Source organism: Protomyctophum parallelum, assembly GCF_964188405.1.
Source record: "Protomyctophum parallelum genome assembly, chromosome: 15".
Lineage (NCBI taxonomy): Eukaryota > Metazoa > Chordata > Actinopteri > Myctophiformes > Myctophidae > Protomyctophum > Protomyctophum parallelum.
Genome location: NC_139710.1, coordinates 18,690,680 through 18,703,001, shown reverse-complemented (window position 1 = coordinate 18,703,001; position 12,322 = coordinate 18,690,680). Strand labels below are relative to the sequence as shown.

Sequence of the window (12,322 nt, the reverse complement as noted above, 5' to 3'; positions counted from 1 at the left end):
TAAACTCAGAAATACCGGTAGCTAAAAAATAAATTAAAATTTAAAACTGAACAACTTGAAGCTACATTATTATGAAAGCACAGAGAAGTACACAACATTTGTTTCTTTGACGTAAATGGCTGCTGCAATCAGATGGGACTTTTCTGTTTGGATGCATGGGCTGTCAAGGCAGAAAGTAGTTTTTTGCCACTCAGTAGGCATTCCTGCATAACTTCCGGGTTTTATGATGATTATGTCACGCGCATACTCTCTATTGTTATCAAATAAAATGCTTGATAGCAGCCATGCAGCTACGACTGGTGTATTAGTATTTTGTTCATAATGAATAACCCATCTAATTTCCGGGTACTGTTATGAAATAAAATGCTTTATAGCACCTATAAAGCTAAGCTACCACTGGTGAAATGCGATCACATATTTTCTAACTCTACACATACCTTCACAAAAATCACTATGAACATTATTCCCCCAGATGGTACCGACCAACCTCCCTGGCCCAAAGTTAGGTGGCCGGGACATGAAAAGGGTGAAATGGACCTGTGGCTTCTGGTCTGTGCCTGGTGCGGGTTGGGGAAAAAAACACCAGTTTGACGTTGTATCAATGCGCACCGCGCAGCTACTGCTGTTGCCCTGCAACGTCCCCTTGACTGAACTCACTTCACACAGCTGTCACTTTTTTTGTACTACTGAATCTGACAGTGGACTACTGATTCAAATTAATGTTTACTTTTTACCGTAGGTTTAGTCTCGAACTGGCACTATTTCTTTCAGCAGTGAGAAGCATGGATAGAGTGGCGCTGGCTGATGACGTATTGGCAACGTAACGGGTGACAGTTATGGAATGCAAGTTTGCTGCCTGCTGGCCAGACTGAGTAGCGACATGACAAAACAAATCCACTGAACGCAACGAATCAGGCTGGAACCCAGGCTAAAAGTTATGGCTGAAAGAGCTGAACTCGTGTGGTCAAAGGCTTTTCCCCAAACTTTGTTTCACAACATAGCCACATTCAAAAAGCAAGTAACAACTAAAAGCATGAACATGTTTTTTTTTTAAATATATATATATAGTTTTCTTTCTTTTAGCATGTACCTACAAGACGAACAAGAAAGTCTCATCACCTGGGAGTGCCACTTTGACAGCTGCTGTCAGATATGTTAATCCTATGACCTCATTCAGTTCTGTCTCTCATTTCTTTTGATGACATCACTGACTCATAACCTAGTTGGCACATTGGAGGTTTTACATGCCTTCGTATTTAACCCTATACATAGTTGACCCACATCACCCAGGGCTCTGTACTAACTGCTGGTCCGATGAGGATGGTGGTACGTGGTGGTATATCATTCTGATTCCAAAACTGTTACACTACAAATACGTTCACTTCAGTGCAGCTTAAATGTGATTAAATATATTCATTCATGTACAGTTTACTTACATTCTCCTTTTTTCTTTTCACGTCCTCCAATCCCTACACAACACGCACGCACCGGCACCCCTCAGGTTTCTAACCCAAACAGGATAGCCAGAGGACATTTTCCTGTCATAGCATGTTATGTTCACCAGTCACCACAGGTGTGTGTGTCTGTGTGTGTGTGCGTGTGTGCGTGCGTGCGCACACTTAAATGGTAGTGAGTGCATGCGTTTAATCCTGAATCACTGATAAGAACTACAATGCAGGTGGTTTATTGAATTTGTGTGTTAATCTCCTCTGCAGAGACTGAGAACAATGAACAGAGAGCTAGGAACTCCTCCTAGAACCACATAACTCTCTTTGTCATTGTCATTAGTCTTACAATAGATGTAATGTTCTAAAATTTCCAACACACTTTTGGACACATTTCTTTCCCGTGACATGGCTCCGAAATCTTTCTCCGGTGTTGCCGATACTCTGTTTAAGCCGCTATGCAATAATAAACATACCACTAGATTTTGTAACAATGTACTCTAACGTTTGAATAACAACACTAGTCGTTGGCTGAGCAATGGTTGGGAAGGAAGAATGAAAACACAAATACAATGATTCATACAAGAACTTGGTGATGGCTTGATATGCCGTCTGTGTCAATATATATGTGACTTCGAAAGACATTAACCTGTTTTCTTTAAGAGAGCATCCACTGGATGCCTGCCACCATCTTATGATCACTTCTCCCCTAAAAATAAACTGCTTGGCGGTAATGAAATTCATGTGAATCCCTCTCACCGCCTGGTTAGGATTTGGATGTGTTTAGCCTCTTATTTAAATAAGCTGTCAGTTTGTTGTGAGCTTCACCCAGACTCTATTTACTGTGCCGCTTTCTTGTGACACTTTGCATAAAGCATTTTACAATTATGTCCATTAAGCACAATTTTTCTTTCTGCTGAAGTCCTGTTGGAATATGACTCGAGTCGCCAACCAAGCTTTTGTTTGGAGCTGATAAACATGCGAGTGTGCGCGCGTGTGTGTGTGTGTGTGTGTGTGTGTGTGTGTGTGTGTGTGTGTGTTTGTGTGTTCACTTTCGCATGCCTGCTTGAGTGTGGATGTCGGCTTCATTGTGACTGCTAAGGGAGTGATAGGAGAGAACAGGGTTTGACAGCAGCTTCTCTTCAGACAGGCCCAGAGACCTGGGAAGCCTTGATAAGACGCCTAGGCTCTGAAGCCTTTAAGCAGACACATCGCCGTGGAGAGCAGAGTGGAGAAATAGGACGGCGTGGAAGAGCAGACGAAGACGAAGAGCAGAGGATGGAAAAAAATCCTCCTTCGCCTTTGGGCAATTACTCCCAACGAGGCAGTCCCCACCACACACCCCTCGGTGCCATTACGTCAAAACCTCCCAATCCATTTAGTCACAGCTGCGATGGGAGAAACACTCAAAGGGAGACAATTACACATGCACACACTTTTCCGAGGTTCCTCCTCATCTGTGACGCTTTTGAAACTTTTTCACTAATTCTGTCCACAGGCGACCGGCGGTCTTGCCATCGGCTGTGGCACGTATAAGATGTCTCCAACTCCAGACAACCATGCCATTGAATATCTCAGTGTGTCGTCTCGTGGAGTTTGGGTGCTTACAGTGTCAGGCTGAGGTGTTAGATTACACCCATGCGACATGGGAATACAAGTTGTCAACACATGAACTAGTTTGACTTTTAAACTGTGATGCTGCAACTGTAGCGCCACATGGGTAAATGGACAAACTGAACTCTGAAATTACATATCCAGCAGGGGAAGTCCTCAGTGTCTCACTCTGAGACGAGTTAAAGCATTGAAGTCCTCAGTGTCTCACTCTGAGACGAGTCAAAGCATTGAAGTCCTCAGTGTCTCACTCTGAGACGAGTCAAAGCATTGCAGAAACACAACTCATGCATATCTGGCGGCATCTTGGCAGCAGTGGATTCAAAATTCCTCTCAAACTGTCATAACTTGAATACAAAGAGTGTTTGTGTGTGTGTGTGTGTGTGTGTGTGTGTGTGTGTGTGTGTGTGTGTGTGTGTGTGTGCGCGTGTGCGATGATTAAGTGTGCTATAGCTGGGTTTGAAGACAGAATGGGGTTAAACGGGTACAATGCATGTGTACACGTATGCTTGTATTTGTGCATGCATTCATGCGTGCCTATGGAGGAATGGTAAAGGAGTGTATTTGGTTGGCTATACAGACGATAGCCTGTATGATTTCTGGTCTATAGGTTGGGTGCACGTTGAAAACAGGCGGTGGATCCTATTGGTTTCACCGATCTGAGCACCTGCCTCCGCCCCCTCCTCCCCTCCCCGGTAGAAAACAGCGGAGAACACTGACATCACCAAATTATGAGGGATGCTCCTCTTATTATTGGTTATTATTGGTTATTGGTTAGCGAGATACAAGGAAGTGGGCTTACTATGCCAGGTTTTCCAATGCGTTTCTCAAGGCTTTCATTTTTGAGTCTGGGTACCAAGACTATACAGAGGAGGACAGACATTGGATCTGTTTTGAATGATGCGCTCATAATATACTAAAGGATGGTGTGAAAGCTGGGAAATCAAGCTGACACCTGAAGCTTCTGTTCCACGGTTGACATCCTCTTTGCTTCAGCTCCCTAAAGTACATCACTTTTTTCCCAGTGTTCTTTTATTTTTTATTTTTGAAGAATGTCAAGAGAGCGAGCCGAGCGCACAATCTACTTTTGGCTGGGACGGAATCAGGAGGAATTATGCCCGATTTATACGTTCTTGTGCACCGTGTCGCACACCGGAAATAGACGATCCACTTACAATAAGTCGCTTGTGAGTTTGTGAGTAGCATGGCATTGACACACCACACAGTATAATGAGGTTTTTAGGTCTCTGAAGTTATTTTTCCACAGTAGGGTTATTACTTCAGGGCCTGCATCGCTTTAGTGCACACAGATATGACTTTATTGTAATTTGTGGCTCATCTTGTTTGCTGTGACACACCACACTCGTTGCTCGTGTTGCACTGCATGATAATGGCACACTTATCATGAAAACACACTTATAGAGGCAAGCTTAAACTATACTTTGCCTCTCGGCTGGGCACATGCATACAGAAACTGTTTTTGACGCGTATGTAATATATTGTCCAGGCATTGACTGCTGTAGGGTGAGGTTCCCATTTATTGTACACATTTTGTAATACAGCAGTTTTCGTTATGCAAAATACAATGATACGGTAAAAACGTGTGATCTCTTAGCCTGTTGTGCCCATACCTTCCAAACCATTCAACCTGGCTTGTTGCACCTGTGTTCTCATATGCCAATCCTTGTGACACACACCCCCCATGGTGAACCCGCCCATCAAACAGTTTAAAGGCACACACAGGCAGAAATGGCTCCTTCAACACTCAAAAGCATCATAATTCAGTCATTGTACATTTGTAATACAAGTACAACTTACAGACAACTACTGTATGTCTACTACCTTTAGGTTGCTCAATGACTGATCTGCACCACAGATATTGAACAACACAGGGCTGATTTTCAACTGTGACTGAGCTTCATGGCACAGGATAAGTTCATAATACTGTCTCAATGCTCTCACCATCAACAGGAGTCTAGGTCTGGTCTGAATTGCACATCCATTATTTTCCCTTCTATTATCTTTAAACATGAAAGAGTTAGAGTAATATTAAATGTGTTTGTTCATTCATTCAAGGAGTGTTGGAACCATTTATAATTCATGTCACTTGCATTGGGTGCGAGTTGATAAGCAAAATAAATGACATGAACCGTAGACAAATGACAGTGTAAATATTTACCCTGTCATTTGTTGACTATAGGGTTCATGCTGTTTACCCTGCTTTCGCACACAAGTGAAGTGTAATATTTGACACTGTAAATGATCACATATGTACATATGTGACTATTTAAACTTGTTGTTGGCTAGGATTCATGCCATTTACTTACTGATTTCGTACATGTGGGCTTATTTCTACCCTATAATGTTTTCAGATACAGTACATATTGTGTGATGATTAAGTTGAAACCGAGTAATGCACTGTCTGGATGTTATCTTGACTGAATGGGAATAAAAACTGAGGATTTCTGTAATCAGTAGCAGCTGTGCTGGACGGACGCGGGTGAGCTTAATTCTTATTGGCTTTTATCGATGTGGGCCTCGACACGTAGTACGTTTTCGTTTTCAGGAAGTAATTCAAATTCGATCTTTTGATATAAAAATACACAAAAATGAAAATGTTCAATTTTTTTGGCGTCCATTGTTAGGCATGCTCATATGATGACCACGGATGTGGTCTAAAAGTGTGAAAAACATATTTTTCATTTCACTACGCCTTTAACCCTAAAATATTGCCGGCTGACACCCCAAAACTCCATTTAAAGGGAAATCTGCTACAACAGGCATTAGTCTCAATTCCTTCCTGGACTACATACTGTCTGAGCAAGACAGCCCTCCCCTTCTCCACAAAGAGGAGCAGTGCACCAAAGGGTAACAAGAAGACTCGCCCCGTTTCTGTTTTCCTCCCAGAATCTTCCCCAGTGAGGGGTGGGAGAGGCTGGACAGCAGACGGCTGGACTTTGAATTTCTCTAACTATAAACTTTCATGACAGCAGACAGCCTAAGTACAAATATAATTTATGAAAAGCTACTACATTGAAGTCTGTTCACAGAAGTTGTTGTAGGCTATGTGGGGATTATCTGACGAGGTACCATTTGAGTGTGCAAAACCTTACATATACTAAATAATACTAAATTGTTTATAGGGTCAATATAAGTAAAATAATATAGCCTTTCTACAGGAGTATCTTTTTATATTTTTCCAAAAAGAATACAAACAGCCAATAGCATATTACAAAGTCATCCCCCTCACTGGTGACAATTCCGGGAGGAAAAACGGGCAAGCACCGGGGCGAGTCTTCCGGTTTTCCACCAAAGCAGTATGGTCATTGTAGGAATTCAGCATTCCAGTCAAACCCTAGTCAAACACACAGACTACATTATTTTTCTGGCCATAGGGGGCCAAATTGTGCTACTGTCAGCTATGCAAATAGTAACATTGAGTGACTACAGTTTCCAACGGTAAAATGTCCCTTTGAAGAGCATATTCCTGTAAAACAGAGAAACTTTGACCAAATAAAGTTTCATCCTGGTGTACAAAAACTTTGCTGACAGGGCTGCAGTGCGCCTGGGTTCATGGCAGTGCATTGTGTTTAACACAGGCTATAGAAGGAATCACACCTCATTAGCCTACAGCACCGTGTTCACACTCTGAGGGGCTCCAGGCCAAAGTCACCCCAGTCTGTGTAGGTAATGACCCTGCCAACCTTTAGATAATCATCTCCCCACTGCAGGAGCCCAGGAAGTGGAGAGAGCAGGTGTCAGTGGAGATCAGTTATAGACTGAGGAGAAAAGGAGGGCACAGCATTTGACTAACAGCCAGAGAACTACAGTATATTATTTAACTATAGCAGGAGGACGGGGATGAAGCGTGGAAGTTCATCTGCAACCTTTCCATGTCGGTCTCCTATAGACCGATTCAGAAACGGGTCTCAGGTCACATTTTTCTTTATGTTGCCACTACTGTTGGAGCAGCCATAAACTACACAGGTTCATCCCGATGTTCTGGGCATCTTTGTAATGTTAGTGTTAATACAAAGCAGGTAAAAGAGTAACGTTTGAGGCAGACTAACATCAGTCACTTTTCCATACACTGTAATAGAAGGAGGTGCGGGCGGGGAAACCGCAGATATGTCGTCTCCGCCTACAGGAAATACGTTGCCATGAGACCCGTTTCTGAATCTGTCTATATCTGGGAGATTCCAGTGGAAGGTAATTTCACTAATTAGGCCTTAGCTGTTTTGGGATCAGTTGGGATACCAGAGGAAGATGAAAAGTTCAAATCTCTTTTGTTGTACTCTATCTTGCTGAGTGCAGTGGAAGGTAGCCTCACCAATTAAATGCCCCATAAAGGTTAAAATGTTCTGTTTTTGGCCCAGTGAGAGTCGGGTGTGTTGGTGGTTCTAAGTCTCAGAACAAGGGTGGAGAGTACAAGAGACATTACAAGTTAATATCTCCTCCAATAGAGATTCCTGTATGAATCAGGGTTACCCCTGCCGAATTGGCTGCAAAGATATTATATTTCCGAAGTTTTAATTCATAGTTTGGACAATTCTAAAGGTTAAAAATGATACAGTATGTGGAATGTAATACTATGTAACTCTTAACTTCTGTTCTTAAAGATGTGGGTGACTGGCAACTCACACGACAGGACTGCGTCCTAGTTAGGCTGTCCACAAAATGCAGATGGCGGCCTTATAGATGAATCTAGAATAGACCTCCTGGGAAACAGAAGGTCGCCGGTTCACATCCCGGCACTGGCTTATTGGTCAAAGTGTCCCTGAGTAAGACACTTAATCCCTACCTGCACCTGCACCCACTGCTCCTGTTGGGTTAAATGCAGAGGACACATTTCACCGTATATGCAAATATACAGTGTCAAATACCCCAAAGGAGTGGGGACCAAATTATTATCATGATATTATCACCAACAGCCACTGTAAAAAGTTAGCCGCGGCTAATTAGATGTTCCCATGCCGGTGCACCTGTGCCTACCTTGCTTCCTGAACTTTGTGTTTTGAATATGGATGAACAGAAGGCTACCGGAACCACCTTATCACAGAAAACAGGGTTGAATAAACATGAACTTGCTCACGGTTGCACATTCAAAGCTCTGCACATTGGTGGTTTAGCGAAGCACGGCGGGTCTAAGGGGCTGACTGGAGATATAGTGGCCTTTAGGGAGTTTGCTCTGGCCTACAGGTCATTGTATTGTTCACAGCACTGTCCCACTGAGCCTGCTTCCTTTTTTTAGCATGGGGCTAATTAGCAAGAGGGGAAGTTGGCCTTTCCTGATGTGGGTGGTACTCGAGTCATTAAAAACAAGAACCAGTCCAGGCCAGACCAACTCCCCTAGCCTCTCTTGACAACACTAATGAAATGAGTGTGTGTGTGTGTGTGTGTGTGTGTGTGTGTGTGTGTGTGTGTGTGTGTGTGTGTGTGTGTGTGTGTGGTGTGTGTGTGTTTATTGGGGGGCATTTAGGATGTCAATGTCATGATAGCAAATCTTATGCCGTGCATCGATTTTATCTTCCACCAAATTGAGTCCATCTCCAATGCCGCAAACCCCTACTTATATTTAACTTGTGTCTCTGCCTGCCTTTCAGACTGTGAAATGGAGAGTGGAAATTTTGCCCTTCTTCTCTCTGTATGTTAATGAAGCACTAATCTGTTCCTGAGCGAGTGCCTTAATGAGGGCGACGTGCCCCTCGCTCTGCCGACTAGCTCCTGCGTTAAGTCACCATTATGGAAAATAGTTTGGCACCGCGTATCGTCCTGGGACGAGGCTGAAATGTATGCCTTATTTCCACTTTTAAAGCTTTCTTCTCCCTCCTTAACAAGGCTGGGTCGCTCCTCTGAGAGTGCTAGCGGCAGATAAACAAACATGGTAATGACTAGCGCGGGGAGGGAGAGTCTTCGCACGGTTTGAGGTCTGCCGCTTTTCAGATGCCAGAACGTTGGATGGGCTAAATAGGCCACACAGGACACAGATTGTTGGGGAACGGGAGCGTAGCATGGGCTCAGCATCAAAACCCACCCACTAGTTCAGATGCACACTTTCTCCTGTAGTATATCCTGTAGTATTCCCTCGTGCTGTGGAATGTAAATGCTGACATGCATACATTATGTGTGCGATAAATTGAATTAATTGGGGATTAATGATATTATTTTCTGCTAAATTAGCCTGTTCCATTGAAGGTGTCATATCCGTAACGCCTGCTGATGACGATCACACTTGGCTGTATGTAGAGAACTACCCTAACCAGATTAAAACCAGGAACAGATGCAGCTTTAAGCTGTATGTGTTTCAAAGACTTGTATCAAAGGATATTATGGCTTTATTCATTTTGCATGTATCTAGGCCAGCCCCAGCCCCTGCCACTCCCACAGACCACATATGAAGGCTGCTGTGGTGGGTGACTATGAAATGGATTAACTATTCCCCCTCTCTTCTGTCATGAAGTGAAAATTCTTGTCTTTGGCATTCCAACTCTAACTCCCTCACTAAATTAACTCGGCCCCTGTCTTCTCTTCTCTTCTCTTCTCTTCTCTTCTCTTCTCTTCTCTTCTCTTCTCTTCTCTTCTCTTCTCTTCTCTTCTCTTCTCTTCTCTTCTCTTCTCTTCTCTTCTCTTCTCTTCTCTTCTCTTCTCTTCTCTTCTCTTCTCTCCTCTTCAAATATTTGGTAATAGTAGTAGTAGTGTTCTCAGAGAGCAGTATTCCTCAGTTCTGTGCCTCATTCTTTGAGATGTGTTGCATTACAGTATGTCGGGACTGGAACCTTGTTTCTCCTTGTGGAAAGGAATCACAGCACTCTGCCGTGTTTGATTAAAAGTAGCACCTCTTGTGATGTTGCTGGAGCATCTTTCCAGCTCTCCATCTGCTCCTTTCCTGTCCTCCAGCACCCCTTGGCTCAGAGCTCAAACACGTACCAGATTGCAGCTCCAATTGCTAGTTAACTTATCTAGAGCAACTGAACGATGAATGCAAGATTACTGGACAGCAATAAAACACGGGTCAAGAATACAAGGCTAGAAGTATTTCAAGTTTTTAGGAAGTATGCTCGACTGATCACGTTACACAATCATACTAGGTGCCGGGGTATCAAGATTCCTTTTGAAAATATGTTTATAACTTTTCCCAGGTGAAACCTAACCTGACGCTGCCAGATCCAAGAAGCTTGCTACACAAATTTGTTTCACAGCTTATTGGGATCTGGGATCTCGTAAGCAAAGCAGTTCCTTTTTTTCAAGATACTTGGTAGATGATTGGATGGGACCGTCTGTCTATCACCCTGTGGGCGTGCAAACACAACCAATCATATTGACGTGTCTATATAGCTTCACATCCGGTTTCGCACATATCCCGCCCTTAGCTCACGCTGATTGGTTCGAACCACGGAGCGGTTTGGTGTTAGCTCAATCCCCTGAGAGATCCCAGATGGTTGCTGTGTTGGGGAACATGGTTACCCAATACCGCCCCATCTGGCAGAGTCAGGTTAGGTGAAACCTGCTTAGTTTTAAAGACTAGAGTCGAGACGTTCTTTAAAGGACCACTTCACCACTTTTCAACCTATCTTCATATTAGGTCCTCACTAATAATCATGATAAAATGGTGCAATTTTTTCTACTGTCTGTGTCTCATAGGAGGGCTGTGGGCAGTTCAGAAACCGTCTTCCAGTGACATCATTGATGGGGAATACAAGCGAATAGAAACAGCAGGCTTTCTAGTCCTGAAAAGTTGCAATGCGAAAATGGAAGCCATCATTCTCACGATAATGAAAATCTAAACATTTTTGTAAAAAAAATCTTGTTTAAAAAGAAATCTGCCTATGATGATGTCACTGGAGGACGGTTTCTAAACTGCCCACAGCCCTCCTGTGAGACACAGACTAAGTAAAAAAAATGTGCCATTTTATCATGATTATTAGTGAGGACCTATTATGAAGATAGGTTGAAAAGTGGTGAAGTGGTCCTTTAACAAGTTATCAAGTCTATACAGTATTCATATATATACATGTAAATGGTGTGGTCATGCAGCAGTTTATTAGAGAAAAGATGGTGATGGTTTGGAAGCGAGGGAGCTGGTTTGGTGTCGGCTACGCTTGATGGCTCACTCCTTCCTCCCTTCATCCCATATGGAAAGGTTTTATAAGAAAGCTGGGGGATTCTTGCACGTGTGATATGGATTATAAATGCGTATTAAGAATCATGCCTCATGCACTGCGTTTTAAATAGAGAAAGATTACAAAAATCTCTGCTATGTCATAATAACAATGAAAGGTAATTGAAAACACACAGGACACATTATTGTATGTATAATGTACGTATACTGTATTTAGCACATACAGGTCTTAAACGGTAAAACGGTCTTGTAAAGCATCAATACCAAAGTGGCCATGTGCTCTATAAGACAGTGCACTGTATTCAGGCATTTCAGTAAAAGAATGCCTAGTGCCTATAAGGCTTTTTTTAAGGCTATTTAAGTAATAATACCAACATGCCCTGTTTGATTCTAGTTAGAGACATGTATTGATGTATCTATCCAGATTGATTAATCTATCTATTTATTAATGGAAACAACCTTGATTGATGATTTCTTCATATTTTGAACAACTAACACATGGATCTCCAAGTGTCAATACGATTTGAATGTATGAATCATCAATGCCAGGAAAGAAAACTAAATAGAAATGCAATATTGGCAGATGATCTGTCGTCATACATGGATATGGCCTTATAGGCCACGGAAAGAGCAGCGACCACAGCACATTTCAGATGACGCACTAGTAGTGGTGTGGGCTAGAGCAGGCTGATCAGTACCAGACTGGTCTGTATTCTCCATTCACTGCAGTCGTGTGGGCTAGAGCAGGCTGATCAGAACCAGACTGGTCTGTATTCTCTATTCACCACAGAGGCAGAGGGGGAAAAAGAGCTACCTCACCCGGGGGGACGGGGGACGGGGACGGGGGGGTGTCCCCATGTGGTTGTATGGCTGCTTCACCTCCACAGAGAGGGAGAAAGAGGAGGGCAATCTGTCATGGAAGACCCGCCATTGAAGTTCAGAAGCATCAGAGTTGCACCGCAGAAGCTCCAAAGCTTAGTGGCCCTGATGAAACCGGGGCGCGTGTGTGCGCGCTGGCTCTGCACGCTTGCACGCGAGTGTTTCCGATTAAAACTCGATACATGAGTGGCATCCGCCTTCAGAGCTGCTAAGCGTTAGGACTCTTACGAGGCCGGCGCGGCGGATGTGGTGGTGGTGCAGCAGTCTG

The 12,322-nt window shown here is 43.3% G+C and overlaps 1 protein-coding gene across 2 annotated transcripts in view; it reads left to right on the top strand.

The window, feature by feature from the left end:
- Positions 1-12,322, top strand: part of commd10 (COMM domain containing 10) — a 65,247-nt gene that overhangs the window by 31,453 nt on the left and 21,472 nt on the right. The gene's annotated exons all lie outside the window — the stretch shown is intronic.